The sequence below is a fragment of the Lissotriton helveticus genome, chromosome 12, assembly GCF_964261635.1.
Source record: "Lissotriton helveticus chromosome 12, aLisHel1.1, whole genome shotgun sequence".
Classification (NCBI taxonomy): Eukaryota; Metazoa; Chordata; class Amphibia; order Caudata; family Salamandridae; genus Lissotriton; species Lissotriton helveticus.
This window is the reverse complement of record NC_136073.1, coordinates 765357326-765384055: the sequence shown is the minus strand read 5'-3', so window position 1 is coordinate 765384055 and position 26730 is coordinate 765357326. Positions and strand designations below refer to the sequence as shown.

The window sequence follows — 26730 nt, the reverse complement described above, 5'->3', positions numbered from 1 at the left end:
AATGTGTGTGGAATGTGGTGTGTGGAATGTGTGTGGAATGTGTATGGAATGTGGTGTGTGGAATGTGGTGTGTGTGGAATGTGGTGTGTGGAATGTGGTGTGTGGAATGTGGTGTGTGGGTGTGGAATGTTTGTGGAATGTGGTGTGTGGAATGTGGTGTGTGTAATGTGTGTAGAATGTGGTGTGTGGAGTGTGGAATGTGCATGGAATGAGTGTGGAATGTGCATGGAATGTGTGTGGAATGTGCGTGGAATGTGTGTGGAATGTGCGTGGAATGTGTAAGGAATGTTTGTGGAATGTGTGTGGAATGTGTGTGGAATGTGAGTGGAATGTGTGTGGAATGTGCGTGGAATGTGTGTGGAATGTGCATGGAATGTGTGTGGAATGTGTGTGGAATGTGTGTGAAATGTGTGTGGAATGTGGAGTGTGTGAATGTGGAATGTGGAGTGTGTGTGTGGAATGTGTGTGGAATGTGTGTAGAATGTGGAATGTGGAGTGTGTGTGTGTGGCATGTGTGTGGAATGTGTGTGGAATGTGTGTGGAATGCGGTGTGTGGAATGTGGTGTGTGAAATGTGGTGTGTGGAATGTGGTGTGTGGAATTTAGTGTGTGGAATGTGGTGTGTGGAATGTGGTGTGTGGAATGTGGTGTTTGGAAGGTGTGTGGAATGTGGTGTGGAATGTGGTGTGGAATGTGGTGTGTGGAATGTGTGTGGAATGTGGTGTGTGGAATGTGGTGTGTGGAATGTGGTGTGTGGAATGTGTGTGGAATGTGGTGTGTGGAATGTGGTGTGTGGAATGTGTGTGGAATGTGGGTTGTGGAATGTGTGTGGAATTTGGTGTGTGGAATGCGTGTGGAATGTGGTGTGCGGAATGTGGTGTGTGGAATGTGTGTGGAATGTGGTGTGTGTTTGAATGTGGTGTGTGTGGAATGTGGTGTGTGGAATGTGGTGTGTGGAATGTGGTATGTGTGTGTGGAATGTGTGTGGAATGTGGTGTGTGGAATGTGTGTAGAATGTGGTGTGTGGAATGTGGAATGTGTGTGGAATGTGGTGTGTGGAATGTGGTGTGTGGAATGTGGTGTGGAGTGTGGTGTGTGGAATGTTTGTGGAATGTGGTGTGTGTGGAATGTGGTGTGTGAAATGTGTGTGGAATGTTGTGTGTGGAATGTGGTGTGGAATGTGTGTGGAATGTGGAATGTGTGTGGAATGTGGAATGTGTGTGGAATGTGGTGTGTGGAATGTGTGTGGAATGTGGTGCGTGGAATGTGTGTGGAATGTGGTGTGTGGAATGTGTGTGCGGAATGTGTGTGGAACGTGTGTGTGGAATGTGTGTGGAATGTGTGTGGAATGTGTGTGAAATGTGCATGGATGTGTGTGGAATGTGCGTGGAATGTGTGTGGAATGTGTGTGGAATGTGCATGGAATGTGTGTGGAATGTGTGTGGAATGTGGTGTGTGGAATGTGGTGTGTGGAATGTGTGTGGGATGTGTGTGGGATGTGTGTGGAATTTGGTGTGTGTTTGAATGTGGTGTGTGTGGGATGTGTGTGGAATGTGGTGTGAGTGGAATGTGGTGTGTGGAATGTGTGTGGAATGTGGTGTGTGGAATGTGTGTGGAATGTGGTGTGTGGAATGTGGTGTGTGGGTGTGGAATGTTTGTGGAATGTGGTGTGTGGAATGTGGTGTGTGGAATGTGTGTAGAATGTGGTGTGTGGAGTGTGGAATGTGCATGGAATGTGTGTGGAATGTGCATGGAATGTGTGTGAAATGTGCGTGGAATGTGTGTGGAATGTGTGTGGAATGTGTAAGGAATGTGTGTGGAATGTGTGTGGAATGTGTGTGGAATGTGTGTGGAATGTGAGTGGAATGTGTGTGGAATGTGCGTGGAATGTGTGTGGAATGTGCATGGAATGTGTGTGGAATGTGTGTGGAATGTGTGTGAAATGTGTGTGGAATGTGGAGTGTGTGAATGTGGAATGTGGAGTGTGTGTGGAATGTGTGTGGAATGTGTGTAGAATGTGGAATGTGGAGTGTGTGTGGAATGTGTGTGGAATGTGTGTGGAATGTGTGTGGATGCGGTGTGTGGAATGTGGTGTGTGAAATGTGGTGTGTGGAATGTGGTGTGTGGAATTTAGTGTGTGGAATGTGGTGTGTGGAATGTGGTGTGTGGAATGTGTGTGGAATGTGGTGTTTGGAAGGTGTGTGGAATGTGGTGTGGAATGTGGTGTGTGGAATGTGTGTGGAATGTGGTGTGTGGAATGTGGTGTGTGGAATGTGGTGTGTGGAATGTGTGTGGAATGTGGTGTGTGGAATGTGGTGTGTGGAATGTGTGTGGAATGTGGTGTGTGGAATGTGTGTGGAATTTGGTGTGTGGAATGTGGTGTGCGGAATGTGGTGTGTGGAATGTGGTGTGTGGAATGTGTGTGGAATGTGGTGTGTGTTTGAATGTGGTGTGTGTGGAATGTGGTGTGTGGAATGTGGTGTGTGGAATGTGGTATGTGTGTGTGGAATGTGTGTGGAATGTGGTGTGTGGAATGTGTGTAGAATGTGGTGTGTGGAATGTGGAATGTGTGTGGAATGTGGTGTGTGGAATGTGGTGTGTGGAATGTGGTGTGGAATGTGGTGTGTGGAATGTTTGTGGAATGTGGTGTGTGTGGAATGTGTGTGGAATGCTGTGTGTGGAATGTGGTGTGGAATGTGTGTGGAATGTGGAATGTGTGTGGAATGTGTGTGGAATGTGGTGTGTGGAATGTGTGTGGAATGTGGTGTGTGGAATGTGGTGTGTGGAATGTGTGTGGAATGTGGTGTGTGGAATGTGTGTGGAATTTGGTGTGTGGAATGTGTGTGGTGTGCGGAATGTGGTGTGTGGAATGTGTGTGGAATGTGGTGTGTGTTTGAATGTGGTGTGTGTGGAATGTGGTGTGTGGAATGTGGTGTGTGGAATGTGGTATGTGTGTGTGGAATGTGTGTGGAATGTGGTGTGTGGAATGTGTGTAGAATGTGGTGTGTGGAATGTGGAATGTGTGTGGAATGTGGTGTGTGGAATGTGGTGTGTGGAATGTGGTGTGGAATGTGGTGTGTGGAATGTTTGTGGAATGTGTGTGGAATGTGTGTGGAATGGGGTGTGTGGAATGGGGTGTGTGGAATGGGGTGTGTGGAATGTGTATGGAATGTGTGTGGAATGTGCATGGAATATGCGTGGAATGTGTGTGGAATGTGCATGGAATGTGCGTGGAATGTGCGTGGAACGTGTAAGGAATGTATGTGGAATGTGTGTGGAATGTGTGTGAAATGTGTGTGAAATGTGCGTGGAATGTGTGTGGAATGTGCGTGGAATGTGTGTGGAATGTGCGTGGAATGTGCGTGGAATGTGTGTGGAATGTGGTGTGTGGAATGTGGTGTGTGGAATGTGGTGTGTGGAATGTGGTGTGTGGAATGTGTGTGGAATGTGTGTGGAATGTGGAGTGTGTGAATGTGGAGTGTGTGTGGAATGTGTGTGGAATGTGGAGTGTGTGTGGGTGGAATGTGTGTGGAATGTGGTGTGTGGAATGTGGTGTGTAGAATGTGTGTGGAATGTGGTGTGTGGAATGTGTGTGGAATGTGTGTGGAATGTGGTGTGTGGAATGTGGTGTGTGGAATGTGGTGTGTGGAATGTGGTGGGTGGAATGTGTGTGGAATGTGGTGTGTGGAATGTGGTGGGTGGAATGTGGTGTGTGGAATGAGGTGTGTGGAATGTGGTGTGTGGAATGTGTGTGGAATGTGGTGTGTGGTGTGTGGAATGTGTGTGGAATGTGGTGTGTGGAATGTGTGTAATGTGTGTGGAATGTGTGTGGAATGTGGTGTGTGGTGTGTGGAATGTGGTGTGTGGAATGTGTGTGGAATGTGGTGTGTGGTGTTTGGAACGTGTGTGGAATGTGTGTGGAATGTGGTGTGTGGAATGTGGTGTGTGGGATGTGGTGTGTGGAATGTGGTGTGTGGAATGTGTGTGGAATGTGTGTGGAATGTGGAGTGTGTGAATGTGGAGTGTGTGTGGAATGTGTGTGGAATGTGGAGTGTGTGAATATGGAGTGTGTGTGGAATGTGTGTGGAATGTGGAGTGTGTGTGGGTGGAATGTGTGTGGAATGTGGTGTGTGGAATGTGGTGTGTAGAATGTGTGTGGAATGTGGTGTGTGGAATGTGTGTGGAATGTGTGTGGAATATGGTGTGTGGAATGTGGTGTGTGGAATGTGGTGGGTGGAATGTGGTGGGTGGAATGTGTGTGGAATGTGGTGTGTGGAATGTGGTGGGTGGAATGTGGTGTGTGGAATGAGGTGTGTGGAATGTGGTGTGTGGAATGTGTGTGGAATGTGGTGTGTGGTGTGTGGAATGTGTGTGGAATGTGGTGTGTGGAATGTGTGTAATGTGTGTGGAATGTGTGTGGAATGTGGTGTGTGGTGTGTGGAATGTGGTGTGTGGAATGTGTGTGGAATGTGGTGTGTGGTGTTTGGAACGTGTGTGGAATGTGTGTGGAATGTGGTGTGTGGAATGTGGTGTGTGGGATGTGGTGTGTGGAATGTGGTGTGTGGAATGTGTGTGGAATGTGTGTGGAATGTGGAGTGTGTGAATGTGGAGTGTGTGTGGAATGTGTGTGGAATGTGGAGTGTGTGTGGGTGGAATGTGTGTGGAATGTGTGTGGAATGTGGTGTGTGGAATGTGGTGTGTAGAATGTGTGTGGAAGGTGGTGTGTGGAATGTGTGTGGAATGTGTGTGGAATGTGGTGTGTGGAATGTGGTGTGTGGAATGTGGTGGGTGGAATGTGTGTGGAATGTGGTGTGTGGAATGTGGTGGGTGGAATGTGGTGTGTGGAATGAGGTGTGTGGAATGTGGTGTGTGGAATGTGTGTGGAATGTGATGTGGGGAATGAGGTGTGTGGAATGTGTGTGGAATGTGGTGTGTGGAATGTGTGTGGAATGCGTGTGGAATGTGGTGTGTGAAATGTGTGTGGAATGTGGTGTGTGGAATGTGGTGTGTGGAATGTGGTGTGTGGAATGTGGTGTGTGGAATGTGTGGAATGTGGTGTGTGGAATGTGTGTGGAATGTGGTGTGTGGAATGTGTGTGAAGTGTGGTGTGTGGTGTGTGGAATGTGTGTGGAATGTGGTGTGTGAAATGTGTGTGGAATGTGTGTGGAATGTGTGTGGGGAATGTGGTGTGGAATGTGTGTGGAATGTGTGTGGAATGGGGTGTGTGGAATGGGGTGTGTGGAATGGGTGTGGAATTTGGAATATGTGGAATGTGGAGTGTGTGTGGGTGTGGAATGTGGAGTGTGTGTGTGTGGAATGTGGAATGTGTGTGGAATGTGGTGTGTGGAATGTGTGTGGAATGTGGTGTGTGGAATGTGGTGTGGAATGTGTGTGGAATGGGGTGTGTGGAATGGGGTGTGTGGAATGTGTATGGAATGTGTGTGGAATGTGCATGGAATGTGCGTGGAATGTGTGTGGAATGTGCGTGGAATGTGCGTGGAATGTGTGTGGAATGTGTGTGGAATGTGGTGTGTGGAATGTGTGTGGGATGTGTGTGGAATGTGTGTGGAATGTGGTGTGAGTGGAATGTGGTGTGCGGAATGTGTGTGGAATGTGGTGTGTGGAATGTGTGTGGAATGTGTATGGAATGTGGTGTGTGCAATGTGGTGTGTGTGGAATGTGGTGTGTGGAATGTGGTGTGTGGAATGTGGTGTGTGGGTGTGGAATGTTTGTGGAATGTGGTGTGTGGAATGTGGTGTGTGTAATGTGTGTAGAATGTGGTGTGTGGAGTGTGGAATGTGCATGGAATGAGTGTGGAATGTGCATGGAATGTGTGTGGAATGTGCGTGGAATGTGTGTGGAATGTGTGTGGAATGTGTAAGGAATGTTTGTGGAATGTGTGTGGAATGTGTGTGGAATGTGAGTGGAATGTGTGTGGAATGTGCGTGGAATGTGTGTGGAATGTGCATGGAATGTGTGTGGAATGTGTGTGAAATGTGTGTGAAATGTGTGTGGAATGTGGAGTGTGTGAATGTGGAATGTGGAGTGTGTGTGTGGAATGTGTGTGGAATGTGTGTAGAATGTGGAATGTGGAGTGTGTGTGTGTGTGGCATGTGTGTGGAATGTGTGTGGAATGTGTGTGGAATGCGGTGTGTGGAATGTGGTGTGTGAAATGTGGTGTGTGGAATGTGGTGTGTGGAATTTAGTGTGTGGAATGTGGTGTGTGGAATGTGGTGTGTGGAATGTGGTGTTTGGAAGGTGTGTGGAATGTGGTGTGGAATGTGGTGTGGAATGTGGTGTGTGGAATGTGTGTGGAATGTGGTGTGTGGAATGTGGTGTGTGGAATGTGGTGTGTGGAATGTGTGTGGAATGTGGGTTGTGGAATGTGTGTGGAATTTGGTGTGTGGAATGCGTGTGGAATGTGGTGTGCGGAATGTGGTGTGTGGAATGTGTGTGGAATGTGGTGTGTGTTTGAATGTGGTGTGTGTGGAATGTGGTGTGTGGAATGTGGTGTGTGGAATGTGGTATGTGTGTGTGGAATGTGTGTGGAATGTGGTGTGTGGAATGTGTGTAGAATGTGGTGTGTGGAATGTGGAATGTGTGTGGAATGTGGTGTGTGGAATGTGGTGTGTGGAATGTGGTGTGGAGTGTGGTGTGTGGAATGTTTGTGGAATGTGGTGTGTGTGGAATGTGGTGTGTGAAATGTGTGTGGAATGTTGTGTGTGGAATGTGGTGTGGAATGTGTGTGGAATGTGGAATGTGTGTGGAATGTGGTGTGTGGAATGTGTGTGGAATGTGGTGCGTGGAATGTGTGTGGAATGTGGTGTGTGGAATGTGTGTGTGGAATGTGTGTGGAACGTGTGTGTGGAATGTGTGTGGAATGTGTGTGGAATGTGTGTGAAATGTGCATGGAATGTGTGTGGAATGTGCGTGGAATGTGTGTGGAATGTGCGTGGAATGTGCATGGAATGTGTGTGGAATGTGTGTGGAATGTGTTGTGTGGAATGTGGTGTGTGGAATGTGTGTGGGATGTGTGTGGGATGTGTGTGGAATTTGGTGTGTGTTTGAATGTGGTGTGTGTGGGATGTGTGTGGAATGTGGTGTGAGTGGAATGTGGTGTGTGGAATGTGTGTGGAATGTGGTGTGTGGAATGTGTGTGGAATGTGGTGTGTGGAATGTGGTGTGTGGGTGTGGAATGTTTGTGGAATGTGGTGTGTGGAATGTGGTGTGTGGAATGTGTGTAGAATGTGGTGTGTGGAGTGTGGAATGTGCATGGAATGTGTGTGGAATGTGCATGGAATGTGTGTGAAATGTGCGTGGAATGTGTGTGGAATGTGTGTGGAATGTGTAAGGAATGTGTGTGGAATGTGTGTGGAATGTGTGTGGAATGTGTGTGGAATGTGTGTGGAATGTGAGTGGAATGTGTGTGGAATGTGCGTGGAATGTGTGTGGAATGTGCATGGAATGTGTGTGGAATGTGTGTGGAATGTGTGTGAAATGTGTGTGGAATGTGGAGTGTGTGAATGTGGAATGTGGAGTGTGTGTGGAATGTGTGTGGAATGTGTGTAGAATGTGGAATGTGGAGTGTGTGTGGAATGTGTGTGGAATGTGTGTGGAATGTGTGTGGATGCGGTGTGTGGAATGTGGTGTGTGAAATGTGGTGTGTGGAATGTGGTGTGTGGAATTTAGTGTGTGGAATGTGGTGTGTGGAATGTGTGTGGAATGTGGTGTTTGGAAGGTGTGTGGAATGTGGTGTGGAATGTGGTGTGTGGAATGTGTGTGGAATGTGGTGTGTGGAATGTGGTGTGTGGAATGTGGTGTGTGGAATGTGTGTGGAATGTGTGTGGAATGTGGTGTGTGGAATGTGGTGTGTGGAATGTGTGTGGAATGTGGTGTGTGGAATGTGTGTGGAATTTGGTGTGTGGAATGTGGTGTGCGGAATGTGGTGTGTGGAATGTGGTGTGTGGAATGTGTGTGGAATGTGGTGTGTGTTTGAATGTGGTGTGTGTGGAATGTGGTGTGTGGAATGTGGTGTGTGGAATGTGGTATGTGTGTGTGGAATGTGTGTGGAATGTGGTGTGTGGAATGTGTGTAGAATGTGGTGTGTGGAATGTGGAATGTGTGTGGAATGTGGTGTGTGGAATGTGGTGTGTGGAATGTGGTGTGGAATGTGGTGTGTGGAATGTTTGTGGAATGTGGTGTGTGTGGAATGTGTGTGGAATGCTGTGTGTGGAATGTGGTGTGGAATGTGTGTGGAATGTGTGTGGAATGTGTGTGGAATGTGGTGTGTGGAATGTGTGTGGAATGTGGTGTGTGGAATGTGGTGTGTGGAATGTGTGTGGAATGTGGTGTGTGGAATGTGTGTGGAATTTGGTGTGTGGAATGTGTGTGGTGTGCGGAATGTGGTGTGTGGAATGTGTGTGGAATGTGGTGTGTGTTTGAATGTGGTGTGTGTGGAATGTGGTGTGTGGAATGTGGTGTGTGGAATGTGGTATGTGTGTGTGGAATGTGTGTGGAATGTGGTGTGTGGAATGTGTGTAGAATGTGGTGTGTGGAATGTGGAATGTGTGTGGAATGTGGTGTGTGGAATGTGGTGTGTGGAATGTGGTGTGGAATGTGGTGTGTGGAATGTTTGTGGAACGTGGTGTGTGTGGAATGTGGTGTGTGGAATGTGTGTGGAATGTTGTGTGTGGAATGTGGTGTGGAATGTGTGTGGAATGTGGTGTGTGGAATGTGTGTGGAATGTGGTGTGTGGAATGTGTGTCTGGAATGTGTGTGGAATGTGTGTGTGGAATGTGTGTGGAATGTGGTGTGTGGAATGTGTGTGGAATGTGGTGTGTGGAATGTGTGTGGAATGTGGTGTGTGGAATTTGTGTGGAATGTGGAGTGTGGAATATGTGTAGAATGTGCTGTGTGGAATGTGGTGTGTGGAATGTGGTGTGTGGAATGTGGTGTGTGAAATGTGGTGTGTGGAATGTGGAATGTGGTGTGGGGAATGTGGAATGTGGTGTGTGGAATGTGGAATGTGGTGTGTGGAATGTGTGTGGAATGTGGTATGTGGAATGTGGGTGGAAAATGTGTGGAATGTGTGTGGAATGTGGAATGTGGTGTGTGGAATGTGTGTGGAATGTGGAATGTGGTGTGTGGAATGTGGGTGGAATGTGGTGTGTGGAATTTGGTGTGTGGAATGTGGTGTGTGGAATGTGGTGTGTGTGTGGAATGTGGTGTGTGTGTGTGTGTGTGTGTAAGTGTGTGTGTGTAAGTGTGTGTGCAGAAGTGTGTGTGTGTAGAAGTGTGTGTGTGTGGAAGTGTGTGTGTGTGTGTGTGTGTGTGTGTTTTTTTTTGTTGTTGTTTTTTTTCAGAGCTCACTCCATGCCCCAGATTCATTTAATCGCCGACGCGTTACAGGGACGTATCGCATAAAAGAACAGCACGATCTCGCTTTCACAGTTTGTTAGCTTCTTTATTTGCATGCCTGGGCCCCCTAGTGGGCCTAATTGGTGACGTGGTTTCGTTCATTTGGCATGATGGAACTCGTAGTCCACAAGCGAGCATACAGTATTCCCGGAGTGGGTGTGCTGGATTATGTTCTTTATTTCATTTCTTGCCTTTTGTAAGGTCCAGATGCATGGAGCATGTATCATTATCTGTGGCTTGCTGCGCTGTTCATATGTCTGAAAAGTTCGGACATCAGCCTTTCTCTTCCTGTTCGTCGAGATGGTGCTCCCCAGCGCGGTCGGGCGCCGCGCAAAAATGTACACCAATAAAGTGCCCAGAGAGCTTGTTTTTGGGGGCACAACAGCTGATATATATATATATATATATATATATATATATATATATATATATATTCACTGAAAAAACCATAGGTTATAGACCATATATAGTTAGGAATTAGCATTTACAAAACCTTGAAAATTCACTGAAAAAAACCATAGGTTATAGACCATATATCGTTAGGAATTAGCATTTAAAAAACCTTATTTTACTCACCCAAAACCATTGAAATTCCATATATAGTTAGTTGCACTAACTATATATCGCGCACACCCGCAATCCACTGCTGATGATGTCACATATTACATCATTGATGACATGGTCAGTGACATCACTGATGACATCACTGATGACATCTCAAATGACATCACTGATGACATCACTGATGACATCTCATTTGACATCAATGACCACATCACTGATGATATCATTCATGTGACAATACAATGCATCTCCTCACATTTTAATATAACCTCTGTTTCACCCAGTGTTAAATACAGAGTATAATTTTTGAAACCATTGACACACCAATACTAGTTACTACATACGCACTCACTGATTCGTACGTCTACACACACATTCACTCATTCACCCATACAATCATTCATACATACAATCACTCATCTTTACAACACTATCATATGCACTCATACACCTATACAGACACGCCACTCATCCATGGAGTTACTCACACACCTAGTCAGTCCTGTAAAGAATCAATCACACTTCCATTTTCTAATCTATACAGTTAAACATAGAGCACCTTACGTTTTCAACCATATACTAACACATACTTACTCTATTATACAATCATTGATAGAAGTACACATTGATCTGCACAGAGACACACACCTCCCAGCCAGCCACACACACACTCAGTCTCCCATGCAAATACTTGGGCAATCAATCAATAACCCATATAGTTACTCATATAGCTACTGATCAACACATGCAGCAGTTTACAGAACAACAGACATAATGATGCACACATTAAGACAGTTTAGTCACTAACCCATGCACTCAGTGAGACACATTTAATCACTCACTCATACATTCAGTCATGCACCTACTAAATCCTTCGTCCAGACACTTATACATCCACTCATTCTTCAATGTGTAAGACATATTTTAACTTTACAGAAACATACAGTCACTGGATGTTGTCATCAGTGATGTCATCAGTGATGTCATTTGAGATGTCATCAGTGATGTCATCAGTGATGTCACTGACCATGTCATCAATGATATAATATGTGACATCATCAGCAGTGGATTGCGGGTGCGCGATATATAGTTAGTGCAACTAACTATATATGGAATTTCAATGGTTTTGTGTGAGTAAAATAAGGTTTTTTAAATGCTAATTCCTAACGATATATGGTCTATAACCTATGGTTTTTTCAGTGAATTTTCAAGGTTTTGTAAATGCTAATTCCTAACTATATATGGTCTATAACCTATGGTTTTTTCAGTGAATTTTCAAGGTTTTGTAAATGCTAATTCCTAACTATATATGGTCTATAACCTATGGTTTTTTCAGTGAATTTCAATGGTTTTTTAATAGCAAATATCATAAGCTGTCGAATGTCAAATACGTGGTAAGTAAAAACATTTTCGTGTTTATGCACACTGATCTGCTTTGAATGCTGCCCCCCCCCCTCATTTCTATTAGGAGTACTCTCTCTTTGCAGATAGTGAAAGGTAGTTAACGCAGGCCTTTGCCCCCGTTGTAATACGTCGTGCCTGCTTCTCTCTCCATTTGATTGATTGTTATCCAAGCATTTACTGTTTTAGAATTGGTTCTCTTTGCTTCATTCTCTATTTACAAACAAACACAGAGTCGCAATACTCTGTTTAGTCTTTGCAGATAACGAAAAATCGTGTAAAAAAACATAAGGAATCGAGCAAAATCAGTAGGCCACTAATGGGGTCTCTTTTTGACCTCGCTAAAATAGAAACATTAGGAACAACCCCTCATGACAAATACGAAACTAGTGAGATGAACTAAACTCCACACCATGATGGCTGCAATACAGCTCGACTCCGCCACCCACCCCGCCCAAAATAACGATAAAGAGCGGCTGCCATGATTGCTCGCGGAATGGCCACGACGGAGCTACGAAATGGTGGTGCTCTTATGCGAACCCCAGCTTCAGTCTGAAACATCCAGAAACACTGTAGACTACCAATTCGATCAGTTCCGGTAGCGCCCCAACGTAACCCGGTAGAGAAGAACTAGCCCTCCCCTCTTTGACTGATGGTTCTTGTTGCCTGTCCCTTCTGTTGTCATTTAACAGAACTATTTAGCCTGCTGAAAGGGGTTGTGTTCCGACCGCTGGTTGGTGGAGACATTTCGACTATATTCTGGACCTGCGTTGTCGCGTAATGCGTCATATGACGCGCCGCGTTAACGCATCCGGAAGTGATCCGGGGCGCGACGCGCAGCGCGTAACGTAAGCATAACAGGTCATGTGACTTGTTAATAAAACTTTTCATTGGTTCATTTTACTTTTCTTATTCTAATGATGAAAGGCTTGGTCATATGACCTAAAAATTACGCTTTTTATTACTTCCGAACATTATTTTTTCTTAAACATATATGTTAAAATGTTCCAGGCTAATGTACTTTCCCGGAAAATTTACAACTGTCCTGCAAGTAAAATATATTCTTTTTTCAAGAAAAAGGGCGTTTCTTCGTCCCATGACGGAGCCGTTGAGCAAAAGAGGGTCGACCTGCTGTCTTAGTCGCCGATACGCTTGAATATGAGATTCTTATCGATCACTTTATGTTGCAGGAGTAGAAAACACAACAGCCCTTGACCATTTATCTTTACTGCGTTCCTGCGTATTATACCTTTTACCCTTCATGTAATTGGTCTGCTTTATTTCACTTGCTTTTTACTGATTCTAAAACAGTGACTATTATTAAAAACTTTACCAATGTAAATACTACTACCATGTTTTCTTTTAAAAACCTTTATTGTGAAAATGTCAGTATACAAATACGGGCCTATAACCACGTGCGCCGGCCACGGAGCAAACTGTAATCGTATATGATGAGGAGACATTTACACTGTAGAGGAACGTAACGGGCGGGCCATTAAGTTGCAAGAACTAAGGTGTCTAACAGTTGCGGAATTGGTGGACGTACATTTTATAATTAAAATACGACAGGGCCAGTTACAATAAAATTATCTAGATATACATTTGCGGGCAAGTACCATGGGTGACGTTAATTCGAACTTTCAATAGTACAGTAATCAATAACACATCACAACTTAATATCAATAGAGATGTCGAAATATTCAATCTATTCTCGTCCCCGCCCGCCATGTGCTTCAAAACTGCATACGTATCTCGTGATATCAAAGTTGTACAACAAGTACACAACAAGGAGTTACGAGTCCCATTTATTCCGGCGCCATTTTGGGCGAGGACGGGCAGGTCCAGGATATAGTCAAAATGTCTCTACCAACCATCGACTATGATGATGTTCATATGCTGTATTTATTAGAGTAACACTCATCTGTCCACATGAAATTAATTTGCCACAATCTAAACATGTCATTTTAATCTTTCCAAAGTTCTTCTAAATATTTGGGACCGTTTCCCTTGCCTCTGATGCTGTCAGTGCCACTTCTTTGACGAATGTACTGGCAGGTCGGGGGTTCTTCTCCAAATCTCTCTTTTATGCAGCACTATAATTAATCGGTGCCACCTCTCCATATGACGATGCATGGTATAGTTACCATAACTATATTTTTTTTCGGTTCCTCTGGAGAGTACATCGTGGCAGATGAAGCGTGTAACGTACCGGGCATTTACCTTTTTTTGCATATAGAGGAAAGGAAAAAACAATTCAAGCGTCCGAGTTCTAAGGTGTCCCAGGGCCATTTTAGTGGACCAGGCCCAAATCCAAAGAACAGGCCGCCATTTTGAGAGTCCTGTTGCAGCCGCCTGTCGCTGTAGCATCAAAGCGGCCGAAACTCAGCTGAATGGCAACTGAAACGGTAAAGGGGCGCCCCACTACAGCAGACGAGCCTCCACCTGGGAAGGCCCGTTCACGCCGCCTCCCCCCCCCCTTCGGACACCCCACGCCGTTATTCGGAGCAGTATTGTAGGATGGCCACACCAGTGCAGCAACTTGCTAGACACCACCTCGGTGGTAACCGAATCTCAGCGCCTTGTGGTGTCTTCTAGTCAGAAAATATTGTTGCGCTGCCTTTGGCCCCATTCGCACATCGGTCCGCTACTGACGCCACCTCACAGGCCAACGGGGCGCCCCACGCCGACTTTCAGCATTGTAGGATGGCCACACCAGTACGGCAACTTGCTAGACACCACCTCGGTGCCATCCGGATTTTGGCATCTCAACGCCTAGTGGTATCTTCCATACAGAAAATATTGTTGCGCTGCCTTTGGCCCCATTCGCACATCGGTCCGCTACTGACGCCATCTCACAGGCCAACGGGGCGCCCCACGCCGACTTTCAGCATTGTAGGATGGCCACACCAGTGCGGCAACTTGCTAGACACCACCTCGGTGCCATCCGGATCTTGGCATCTCAGTGCCTTGTGGTGTCTTCTATTCAGGAAATATTGTTGCGCTGCCTTTGGCCCCATTCGCACATCGGTCCGCTACTGACGCCATCTCACAGGCCAACGGGGCGCCCCACGCCGACTTTCAGCATTGTAGGATGGCCACACCAGTGCGGCAACCTAGACACTACCTCGGAGCCATCCGGATCTTGGCATCTCAGCGCCTTGTGGTGTCTTCTATTCAGAAAATATTGTTGCGCTGCCTTTGGCCCTATTCGCACATCGGTCCGCTACTGACGCCATCTCACAGGCCAACGGGGCGCCCCACGCCGACTTTCAGCATTGTAGGATGGCCACACCAGTGCGGCAACTTGCTAGACACCACCTCGGTGCCATCCGGATCTTGGCATCTCAGCGCCTTGTGGTGTCTTCTATTCCGAAAATATTGTTGCGCTGCCTTTGGCCCCATTCGCACATGGGTCCGCTACTTACGCCATCTCACAGGCCAACGGGGCGCCCCACGCCGACTTTTACCATTGTAGGATTGCCACACCAGTGCGGCAACTTACTAGACACCACCTCGGTGCCATCCAGATCTTGGCATCTCAGCGCCTTGTGGTGTCTTCTATTCAGGAAATATTGTTGCGCTGCCTTTGGCCCCATTCGCACATCGGTCCACTACTGACGCCATCTCACAGGCCAACGGGGCGCCCCACGCCGACTTTCAGCATTGTAGGATGGCCACACCAGTGCGGCAACTTACTAGACACCACCTCGGTGCCATCCGGATCTTGGCATCTCAGCGCCTAGTGGTGTCTTCTATTCGGAAAATATTGTTGCGCTGCCTTTGGCCCCATTCGCACATCGGTCCGCTACTGACGCCATCTCACAGGCCAACGAGGCGCCCCACGCCGACTTTCAGCATTGTAGGATGGCCACACCAGTGCGGCAACCTAGACACTACCTCGGTGCCATCCGGATCTTGGCATCTCAGCGCCTTGTGGTGTCTTCAAATCAGAAAATATTGTTGCGCTGCCTTTGGCCTTATTCGCACATCGGTCCGCTACTGACGCCGCCTCACGTGCCAACGTATTTTCTCCGCATTTTATACCCTATGCCGCATACCAGGTCATGTGACTTGTTTATAAAACTTTTCATTGGTTCATTTTACTTTTGGTTTCCTAATGATGGAAGGCTTGATCATATGACCTAAAAACAACACTTTTCATTGGATGAAAACTTTTTTTTTTCCCAAACGATGAAAGCCCCACCTTGTTTCTGGATGTTTCAGACTGAAGCTGGCGTCAACATGAAAGCACCACCATCTCGTGGCTCCGTCGTGGTCATTCCGCGAGCAATCATGGCAGCCGCTCCCCACCAGAAGCCTGCAGGAGTCGGGGGCCCCCAAAACTTTTGTTGAATCCTCAAGGCGGAGGGGACGCTTTCGAGAATCGGGTCCAAGACCTACAAGACAAGCGTGCGATTTCCAAGGTGTCCCAGGGCCATTTCAGTGGACCAGGCCCAAAAAGGAAAGAGCCTGCCGCCATTTTGAGAGTCCTGTGACAGCCGCCTATCGCTGCACCGCAAGAGTGGGCGCAACTCAGCTGAATTGCGGCTTTTGACACAGTGGACCAAAAGCGGACGGAATGGCAACTGAAACGGTAAAGGGGCGCCCCACTACAGCAGACGAAACTCCACCTGGAGAGGCCCGTTCACGCCGCCTCCCCCCCCCCCGGGGCGCCCCACGCCGTTATTCGGAGGGCGGCAACTTACTGGACATCGCCTTGGTGCCATCGTTCTGCTGTCTTGGAACTATTCGCACAACAGTTTGCTACTGATGACCCACCCCCCTCGACGCCGGATACCAAAATCAGTGCGGCACCCAGGCAACATCACCTGGGTGCCGTCCAGAAATCTGGACGTTGTGCTGCGTTGGGACTATTCGCACAGCCGACCGTTACTTCGTTGTTTTTCCCTAAAAATGTTTTAATGTTTTTACTGTTTTTGTTTTGTTGTATATATTTATAAGTTATTAAAGTTTTATAATCTTACTACTTTGTTGGAGTGCTATATATTATTAATGTGACACATAATTGTAAAAACTTTGATGTACAAAGAGTCATCCCTGGAATCTTCCGCTTCAGGCTCGGTCCCCTCCCCAATCACAATACAGGATGGTTTTCAGATAGTAGGAACGCGTGTGCTGTGACGGATCTCATCGGGTGTGGGCCTTGATCTACTATAACTCCTTTGAAGAGGGGTGATTCTTTACAGCTGGGGCCATAAACTACATCTGCAGGGCTAGCTGATAGCCTAGGACCGGCCTGGGCAATCGGACACAGAGGAAAAGGAGTGTCAGAGGGTGCGGTAGTGAATAGGGCGAAAGGGAGGTGTCGGGCGGGCACAGGGTGTGATTCTCAGGGAAGAGCAGCGCAGATGGGGGGAGGTTTATTACCCATGCATGAGACAGAGAGCGGGGGTGACCAGTGCCTGGGGGAGATGCTTGCGAGGGTGGGGAGCCATGCTAAGGATCGACAGCGTGCAGAGAGTGGGTCTGGTCAAGGCATCTAAAATGGCTGCCGTGCACGACAAAAGTGTGGCATTTGAAAAAAGGCAAGATGGCGCAGACAATGTTTTTCAACACTTCCTGATTTCCTTCGAATCGAACGTTAACAGACGTTCGGGCATATTACCAAAGTTAAGCGATATTTATCCCTAACGATGCTTAGCAACGAATTTTTTACCGCTAAGCATCGTCAGAAATTATCGCAGATAAACCTTGCTATTATCAAGGTTTATCGCAAATGCGATGAAAAACGACCGCAATGCATTAATATCGCTGAAAAGTCAGCGATATTCATGCATTACCGAGCTAATGCTCTTAGCCATGTTATCCACCTCCCATTGGATAACATGGCTAAGAACTGCTCAGGGCAGGTGTTACTTTTTGGAGATATTCGCGCTTAGCGCGAATATCTCCAAAAGTTGGTAATAGGAGATAGCGATGTTAGCGACTGTTTCCAGTCGCTAACATCTTGGCATGCCCACTTTGCATGTCATTAGTGATAAATATCACTGACATGCAAAGTGGAGCCCAAGATGGTCGCTATCTCCTACTAGCGGTCGCTAACTGGTGTTAGCAACAGCTAGGTAATACGGAGATAATTTTATCTCCGCGAAGCGGAGCGCTGTTACAGATATATATCTTTTTTTGAACGTTAATTTCTCAAAATCCACTGGAGCACATATATTGAGACCTAGCAAAGGCACATCGGGCTACCAGTCCCTACAATTTTGCCAAGTTTCGTGCAAATCCATTCAGCCGTTCGATTATTATTATTATTTTTTTTTTGCCCCGAGGGGCCCTTTTAAAACCTCCACATCAAACCTAGGGGGTCAGGGCGGATCTACTATGCCCCCTTATGGTCATTTGCCCCTTCGCTTTGGCCTCCTCTTGTCTCTCGATCCTACCGAGAGACAAGATGGCGGCCGCTACGGACTGTTTGGAATGTTTACAGACGCCAGAGAACCAATCAGCTTCGCTTCACAAAGCTCCGTAACGCGAAAAGTACGCGAACTGGAGCGCTGCCCGGTCCGCTGTTACAGATATATATCTTTTTTTGAACGTTAATTTCTCAAAATCCACTGGAGCACATATATTGAGACCTAGCAAAGGCACATCGGGCAACCAGTCCCTACAATTTTGCCAAGTTTCGTGCAAATCCATTCAGCCGTTCGGGCTAAAAGTGAGGCCAACCGCCCTATGGAAAACTCAATGTTAAAAACACGTTTTGGGACCCCCCCTTTTTTCTCGGCCCCCCCTTGACGAAACCCCCCAAATTCTCAGGGGCTGCTCAGAAACAAAATGTTCCATTTTCCTGAAAATTTCAGCCAATTCCGTCCACAAACGCCAAAGTTATTAGACATAGAATTTTCAAAAATCCCATAGAGAAAAAATCCTAACTATATATACCTACTGGCGACCGCCAGTAGGTAATATATATATATATATATCTCCTAATGGCGATTGCCATGATGTAGTTATAGTTAAGGCTTACATTCTATAGGAAAAGCATTTTTTGACTTGGCTATAACTTTGTCGTCATTGACCAAACTGCATGAAATTTTGCCAAAAAAGTGTCACAGTGGGTACTATTGATTGGGAAAGTTTGGGGATGATCCGTTGCAGTGGGCCTGGGAATGTGGGGCGTGAAATGAGGATGCGTTTGTAATGTTAATTCCCATAGGAACCGTTAGCCACCTCTACAGCCCGAACCGTTGAAGGGATTTGCACCAAATTTGGTAGGGAGGTAGATGTCAATTCAAGGAAGTGCCTTTTGCTTATTTGGTATAAACCTGTTCAGTAGTTTTTGAGAAAGTTCAGTTTAAAATTATATTCATATCTTTGGCCGCGGTGGTTTCACGATGAATCGCACATGCATGGGCCAATGGAATGCTCTGATTGGCTGGATGCAACCTGAATAGACAGTTGCGGCTGCCATGGTATTGCTCAGGAACGGTTCCCGGCGCTGAAAACAAGCCCACATAAGGGGTCAGGGTGGAGATACTCTGACCCCATGGTTGATAAATGGTGGTGTTAGTGACACAAGTTATGTGTCAAAAATAGATTTTTTTAATCGCGCGCAATATTTCTGATGACGCCGCGACCGATAGCAAGACCCTCCTGTGCACCATCGCGGGGACGTCGCAACTACCGACGTTGTCACGAATATTGGTGGAAATATAAAAATAATATATAAGTGAATCTTTAATACACATTGTTATAGAGCTACTGAGTTTCTGATAAATGTTTTTATAGAGGTATTCATTTAGCGAGTTATCTACTGTGATGGTTAGAATTAATAATATAGTTATAATTTTTTATGTGATGGTGGCTATTGAATTCCTGTTTTTGCAACATAACTGCAGGGATCACGATGACCGACGTCATCCTGATCACCGGAGTCACTGCAAAAATATAAAATAGGTTTTAGAGATAGTTGTTCCATAAATACACTATAAAACATGAGTTTGAATTCAACAGTAAAACCCCTATTGTGCAAAATACTGTAATATGTGTGCATATATGTGTTTTCACTTTATGGAAAAGGTGTGATCATCGCGGTTAACAATGCCATTGCGACGTCCCGAATCCCAGCGAAAACGGAAAGTTTGTTTGATTGATGGTTTTTAAAGAAACGTAGTACAAAAATATGAGTTTAAACATGCTTGAAAGAAGTATGCATATAGTAAGGTGTGTAGGAAAATGTTCAGAATGTTGTTTTTTTAACATATTTTTGGATGTGTTGAATGTCTGCTTAATGTTTTCTGTTTTCGCGACGTGACCACGGGGATCGCGATGTTGTCACGAAGATTGTCAAAAATCAAAGAAAAAATCCCCTTTAGAAAAAAAACTTTACAATATTCAAGGTACTAGGGTGGCTCTGACAAGAGCCTTTGATCTGGTTGTGTGTATATGGCTGTTACACATAAGACCGAATGCATAGTTTCAGGTTACTTAGAAACACCCTGTTGCCTTCATCTGTAAAGTGCACTCCATCATGTGTATAAATTCCATGCATGTCAAAACACAGGTTGTTGATACAGTCCACGTGATGAATTTATTAACATGTTTCTTGGCTCTGTCAATCTGTGGACAGAATTGATTTGGCCATTTCCATTTCTGTCTTTGGCATATATTAGAGTACACCATGACAGTGTGAGGGGAAAAGCGACATCAGTTCTGCAAAGGTTTCTTTCATTAGAACTTACAGCTCTACCTCAGTCAATATTCCTAGGTCATTGCCACCACAGTGCACAATCATGAGGTGAGGAGCTTGGGAATCCACAAGGAATTTAACCGAAACCAGCCACTGATGAAACGATAACCCTCTCTGGACAAACCAAGTAATCTGCACATTTGGCAAGCCCAAGTCCCTGTAAATACCTCTTTTTTTAAGCCTCTTTATCCCAAAAGATATAGCTGTGGCCCACAATCCATACTCTAAGCATTTTGAAGTGAAGGCGCAATAGTAGTCAGAAGGCTGGAGCTGAATGAGAGTAGTTAAAACGAAGTTTGAAAAAAAAAAAGATATCTTCTATTGCATGCTGACAGCTTGAAAGTAAATAAAATTAGGTAGTGTTTTGGATGCCTTAGCAAGAAGTCTTATTATTGGCTGTTGTTTAAAAAAAGAAATGTAATAGAGATACGGAAAGGCTTTTGAATCTGTGGAGTAAAACACACCTGCTGTATCTTATTTGGAAGCAGCATGTTCCTTCTAAAATGTGCTTTGCACTTTTGACCTACTGGTTCCACTGAGTTGCTAGCTACACTGAGCTAAGACTGTATTGGGGTTAAGGGTGTTAAAACAGAAATGTATTTTTAAAGGTTGAGGAGTGTTGGACCCGGCCTCATGGCGTGGTCCTACCCCTCCCGCATGGCGGGCCCAGGACGATCTCCGCCCTCCACCAGACCTCGGGCGGCCCCTTCGTCCCGATCCTGCACGCCCCAACACCGCAGGGCTGGCTACCATCCCAGTCCCCCACCACAGGCCTGACCCCAGCGTAGGCCCATCACGACCTAAGCACGAGGCCGTGCCCGACTCCATCTTGGGCCCACCACGTCACCACCACGTGGCCTCGGCCCCGGCCCAGGCCCCAGCGAAGCCCCGACATCGAGGCACCAAGATCCACCCAGGTGGTCGAGTGGCCACTCGACAGATCCCGGAGGAAGAGGAGTCTCGATGGGCCTCCAGCCGTCCCCGGACGCCTGGTATCGATCGGCCTCCGGCCTCCCTGGGCGCTGGCTCCGCCCCCCTGCTGGGTGTCTGGACACCTTCATCCCGGCCCCTCTGACCCCCAGGCGCGAGGGTCCGGACTTCAAAGACCGCCAGACCTATATCTGGGCCAGCCCTGGATTAGGACTTCAGTTGTATCCTGGACTGGAAGCCCGGCTGACGCTGTCACGGCCGACACCAGACGAACTCCTCCGTAACCCGACGATCTTCTGAGAGCCTGCTGGCGCTGCCGCGGCCTACCTTGTTGAAACCATCTTGAGAGCCTGCTGGCGCTGCCGCGGCCTACCTTGCTGAAACCATCTTGAGAGCCTGCTGGCGCTGCCGCGGCCTACCTTCGCTGAACCATCCTGCAAGCCTGCTGGCGCTGCCGCGGCTCGAACATCTCGGAACCCCCCAGCTCGAGGATTGAGAGCTGTGCGCCGGGTATCCCTTCCTCCGCCCCGAGTAAGACTGTCCCGCTACCTTACCTCCCTTTACGAGACTATACGGGTCCCTCGATCCGCCTGTATATACTGCCAAGAACCAGCAACCTCTATTCTATATAAAAGCTTAAGAACTTGATCTCTTGTGTGGTGTCCATCTGTAGTGTTGTGATTACTCTGCTGTCCGATCCTAGGAGAGGACCCTCATTCCGGAGGCCTCTCGGTAACGCTCGGCTATTCCTCGACGGAGAGGTGAACCTAGGGGTGGTCAGTCAGACATCTTCTGCCTCCCCCGGGGTCGCCTTTCTAACATTGGTGGCAAGCGCTGGAATCCGAGCCCACGCAGATCGTACAGAGAGTAATTCACTCACTACCAAGAAAAACCCACTGCGGCTATGAGCACCGAATTCCAGAAGGAGAAAATGGAAGACTACAGTCACAAGGAACTGAAACAATTCTGCAAAGAACTAGGCATCGCTACCACGGGCTTAAGCACCAAAGAAGACTTTAAATTGGCCCTGCAGGCCTGGGTGGACGCCGGCGAGGCGCCACCTCCGAGTGAAGAGAACCCAGGCCCGAACGGAGGCCCGGAGACCGAGACGAACCCCGCGGGAGGGAGACCCGCAAACCCAGACACGGGCCTCTCTCACGAAGACGCCCGAGAACGAGAGAGGATCAGGCTCCACGAGTTAGATATGGCTCGACTCAGACAAGAAGGAGAAATCCAACTGGCAGAAAGTAAGTTAGCCCTCGAGGAGAAAAAACTCATGCTCGAGCACGAGCGCGTCCTCAAAGAAATGGAGCTTAAAGCCAAAGCAAATGAGACGGGCTCCTCCGGGGGGAAGACCTCCCCTCCCCCGGTGGACACGAAGGTGCACATACCCAAGGATGTCGTTAAAGAGTACTATAAGAACGACGACATCCAACAGTGGTTCAAAGCCTACGAGGTGGCCATGACCGCCCATCGAGTACCCCTCAAGGACTGGGGCGCCGGCCTGTGGGGAAAGTTTATCAACGAAGGGAGAGACGCCCTGCTAGAGCTCCCTGATACCGAGAGGACCTCGTACGAGCACATGAAGACCGCCCTTCTCACTCGCTACGGACTCACCCCCGAGATGTACCGGCAGCGATTTCGAGACTGCAAAAAAATCCCCGGTACCACGTGGGTGGAGTACGTGAACTATTACAGCAGAGCCTTCGAGGGATGGATTCGGGGCTGCCAGGTCACCACCTACCAGCAGTTGGTCGACCTCATTCTATGGGAGCATCTTTCCAATAACTGCTTCATCGAACTCCGGCAACACCTCCTCGACAGCAAACTGACTGAGCCCCGAAAACTCGCTGTCGAGGCGGATAGGTGGGCAAGCACCCGAGTTCCCCGGAGTCAGATGGGAGACTACGGCCGGGGATTCCCGGGGAACCACCGACCACGAGGCGGCGGAGTAGGCCAGAGCAGGGGACGGGACGCCCCCCAGGGGTCCTCCCCTACCTCCACGTCGCCACCCCTGGGCCGAAGAGGGGTCCCCCCAGCCAGACCGGGGCCCCGCCCGAATGTTACATGCCACAGGTGCCAGCGACAGGGTCATTATGCGAATGACCCCCTCTGCCCGATGAACCAGCGACCCGGCACCACCGGTCCTCCCGTCCGCCAGATAATGGCCGCTGCCCTGGGAGAAGAAGGAAGTGAGGAGGAGGACCCCGGCCCCGAGCCGGCCGAGTGGGAGCCCGCCACCATGACCTTAGCCTGCCTGGGGACTCACGACTTGATCCCCTGAGGCCCGATCCCTGGCAACACCCAGAAATACCGCCAGTGGGTCACCATCAATGGTCGCCGAACCGAAGCCCTCCGTGACACTGGAGCCAGCGTGACCGCCGTCCGCTGCCACTTGGTGACCCCCGAACAGATCCTCCCTAACGTTCTGTGCCCAGTCCGGTCCGCAGATAACTCAGAGACTTTGTGCCAGATGGCCCGCATCCCCTTCGAGTGGGGGGGAGTGTCGGGCGTGCTAAAAGTGACTGTCCGCGACGATGCCCCTGTGGACTGCCTCCTGGGGAACGACCTGGAAAGTTCCCCCTGGGCGGGCGTCGAGAGGAGAGAGCACCTGGGGATGCTAGGCCTTCCCGAGTGGGTCTGTGCGACCACCCGCTCCATGTCCGCCCGAGCCTCCGCCCCAGCGGGAGAAGCGCCGACCGAAGAACCAGAGTGGCCCGCACCTCCGCCGCCTGTCGTCCCCGAGGACGCCGACCCCGAGCACGGCCCCCAAGGGCCCGACCAAGAAGATCTCCCCGAGCTCCACCACCTCCCAGAACTCGCTCAATGGCGCCAAGAAGGGGGTCCCACTCGCGAACAGTTCCTGCAGGAACAGAAAACCTGCCCCTCCCTTGAGGGGATTCGACAGCAAGCCGCTACTCAGGCCGCTGGAGACCCCGCGGGGTCCCACTGGGTCTATTGGGACAACGACCTTCTCTACAGTGAGCAGAAGATTGCCGAACTAGGGGCCAGTCGGGTGCTGGTCGTGCCCCTCCGATTCAGAGACTTCCTCCTCAACTTAGCACATGATGTGCCCCTCGCCGGGCACCTGGGGCAGGACAAAACTTACAGCCGCCTGGTGACCCATTTCTACTGGCCGAGAATGCGCAACGATGTGCATAACCACTGCAGAACCTGCCCGACCTGTCAAGCCAGCGGGAAGACCGGGGGGAAAGTCAAAGCCCCACTCCAGCCATTACCCGTAGTGACCACCCCCTTCGAGCGGGTGGGGATAGACATTGTGGGGCCCCTGGACCCTCGCACCTCTCAAGGGCACCGCTTTATCCTCGTCCTGGTGGACCATGCCACCCGCTATCCGGAAGCCATCCCCCTCCGCACCATCACGGCCCCCGTGGTGGGCCGAGCCCTCATGAGCATCTTCTCCCGAGTCGGCTTCCCCCGAGAGGTCGTGAGTGATCGGGGCTCCAACTTTATCTCGAAGCATATGAAGTCCCTCTGGCAACAGTGTGGGGTCGCATACAAGTTCACCACCCCGTATCATCCCCAAGGGAATGGACTAGTAGAACGATTTAACAGAACACTGAAGGGGATGATCAAGGGCCTTGAAGAGCCCCTCCGGCGCAAATGGGATGTCCTGCTGCCTTGCCTCCTGTTCGCCTACCGAGAGGTACCCCAGAAGTCCTTGGGGTTCAGTCCTTTTGAACTCTTGTACGGGCACCCGGTCCGAGGCCCCCTCAGCCTGGTCAAGGAAGGCTGGGAGACAGCCGTTCGAGATGCCCCACCGGATGTCTACCGGTACCTCCTGACACTCCGCAACCAGACTCGGAAGTTCCGGGAACTCGCCGAGGCCAACCTGGAGGCTAGTCAGGAGGAGATGAAACGCTGGTATGACCAGAATGCCTCGTCCATCGAATTCGAGCCGGGCCAGCAGGTCTGGGTCATGTCCCCAGTCGAACCCTGTGCCCTCCAGGACAAATGGACGGGGCCCTTCAAAGTGGTGGAGCGCAAGAGCCCCGTCACCTACTTAGTGGACATGGACTCCCCCAGGAACCCCCTCCGGGTTCTACACGCTAACCGGCTCAAGCCGCACTTTGCACGCACTGAACTGAGCCTGCTGCTAGCGACCGATGACGGAGCTGAAGACGACTCCGAGCCACTACCAGATCTCCTCAGCACCTCCGAGAAAGACGGCTCCTTCGAAGGGGTCCGGCTCTCCTCGACCCTGACCCCAGACCAGCAACAAGACTGCCGGAAGCTGCTGGGGCAGTTTGCGAATCTGTTTTCCCTCACTCCGGTGGTCACCCGGTGGTGTGTCCACGATGTGGACACCGGGGACAGCCCGCCTGTGAAGCACCGAGCTTTTCGAGTGCCCGACCGAGTTCGGGCCTGCATCCAATCCGAGGTAGCCAAGATGTTGGCCCTGGGGGTAGTCGAACCCTCCAACAGTCCCTGGGCCAGTCCCGTTGTCCTGGTCCCTAAAGTCGCCACCCCCGGAACAGCTCCGGAGCTCCGGTTTTGTGTTGATTACCGGGGGCTGAATGCAGTCACCCGAACCGACGCCCATCCTATCCCCAGGGCGGATGAACTAATCGATCGCTTAGGAGCTGCCAAATTCCTCAGCACCTTCGATCTCACGGCGGGGTATTGGCAGATCGGCCTTACCCCCGGTGCACAAGAGCGATCAGCCTTCTCGACCCCAGATGGCCACTATCACTTCAAAGTGATGCCCTTCGGCATGAAGAACGCACCAGCAACCTTCCAGAGACTCGTGAACCAGGTGCTGGCCGGACTAGAGGAGTACAGTGCCGCCTATCTCGATGACCTTGCTGTGTACAGCCTTCACTGGGAGGAGCACCTGACCCACCTCCAGACGGTCCTGACGGCCCTTCGGCGGGCCGGACTCACCATCAAAGCCAGTAAGTGCCAGATAGGCCAAGGGTCCGTGACCTATCTGGGACACCAAGTGGGGAGCGGCCACGTGGCTCCCCTCCAACCAAAGATAGACGGCATCCGGAACTGGGAGCCCCCGGTCACCCAGACCGCCGTCCGAGCCTTCCTGGGCTCACTGGGTATTATAGGCGTTTTATAAAAGACTACGGTAGCATTGTGGGGCCCCTCACAGAACTGACCTCCAAGAAACTACCACAGAGGGTGCACTGGACCCCTGCGTGCCAAACCGCCTTTGAGGCCCTAAAGACTGCCATGTGCACCGCCCCTGTGCTCCAGGCCCCCGACTACAGCAGAGAGTTTGTGGTCCAAACCGACGCCTCGGAGCACGGCATCGGGGCGGTCCTGTCCCAAGTCAACCCCGAAGGAATCGACCGGCCTGTGGCCTTCATCAGCCGACGCCTGCTGGCGAGAGAGCAACGCTGGAGCACTATCGAGAGGAAAGCCTTCGCCGTGGTGTGGGCCCTCAAGAAGCTCCGGCCCTACCTCTTCGGCACCCACTTCCGAGTCCAGACCGACCACCAGCCCCTGCGTTGGTTGATGCAGATGCGGCGAGAAAACCCGAAACTGCTGCGCTGGTCCATCTCGCTGTAGGGGATGGATTTCTCCGTGGAGCATCGCCCCGGCAACGACCACGCCAATGCAGACGGCCTGTCCAGATTCTTCCGCCTTGGCGAGGAGAATCCCCAAGAAGATGGGTGACTCTCCCCTGCCTTCAGCTGGGGGGGACGCGTGTTGGACCCGGCCTCATGGCGTGGT

At 49.3% G+C, this 26730-nt stretch overlaps 1 long non-coding RNA gene across 1 annotated transcript in view; it reads right to left on the bottom strand.

Annotated features, from left to right (window-relative positions):
* The window catches only part of LOC144797786 (uncharacterized), a 268599-nt gene that overhangs the window by 229832 nt on the left and 12037 nt on the right, over nucleotides 1–26730 (bottom strand). The window lies entirely within an intron of this gene.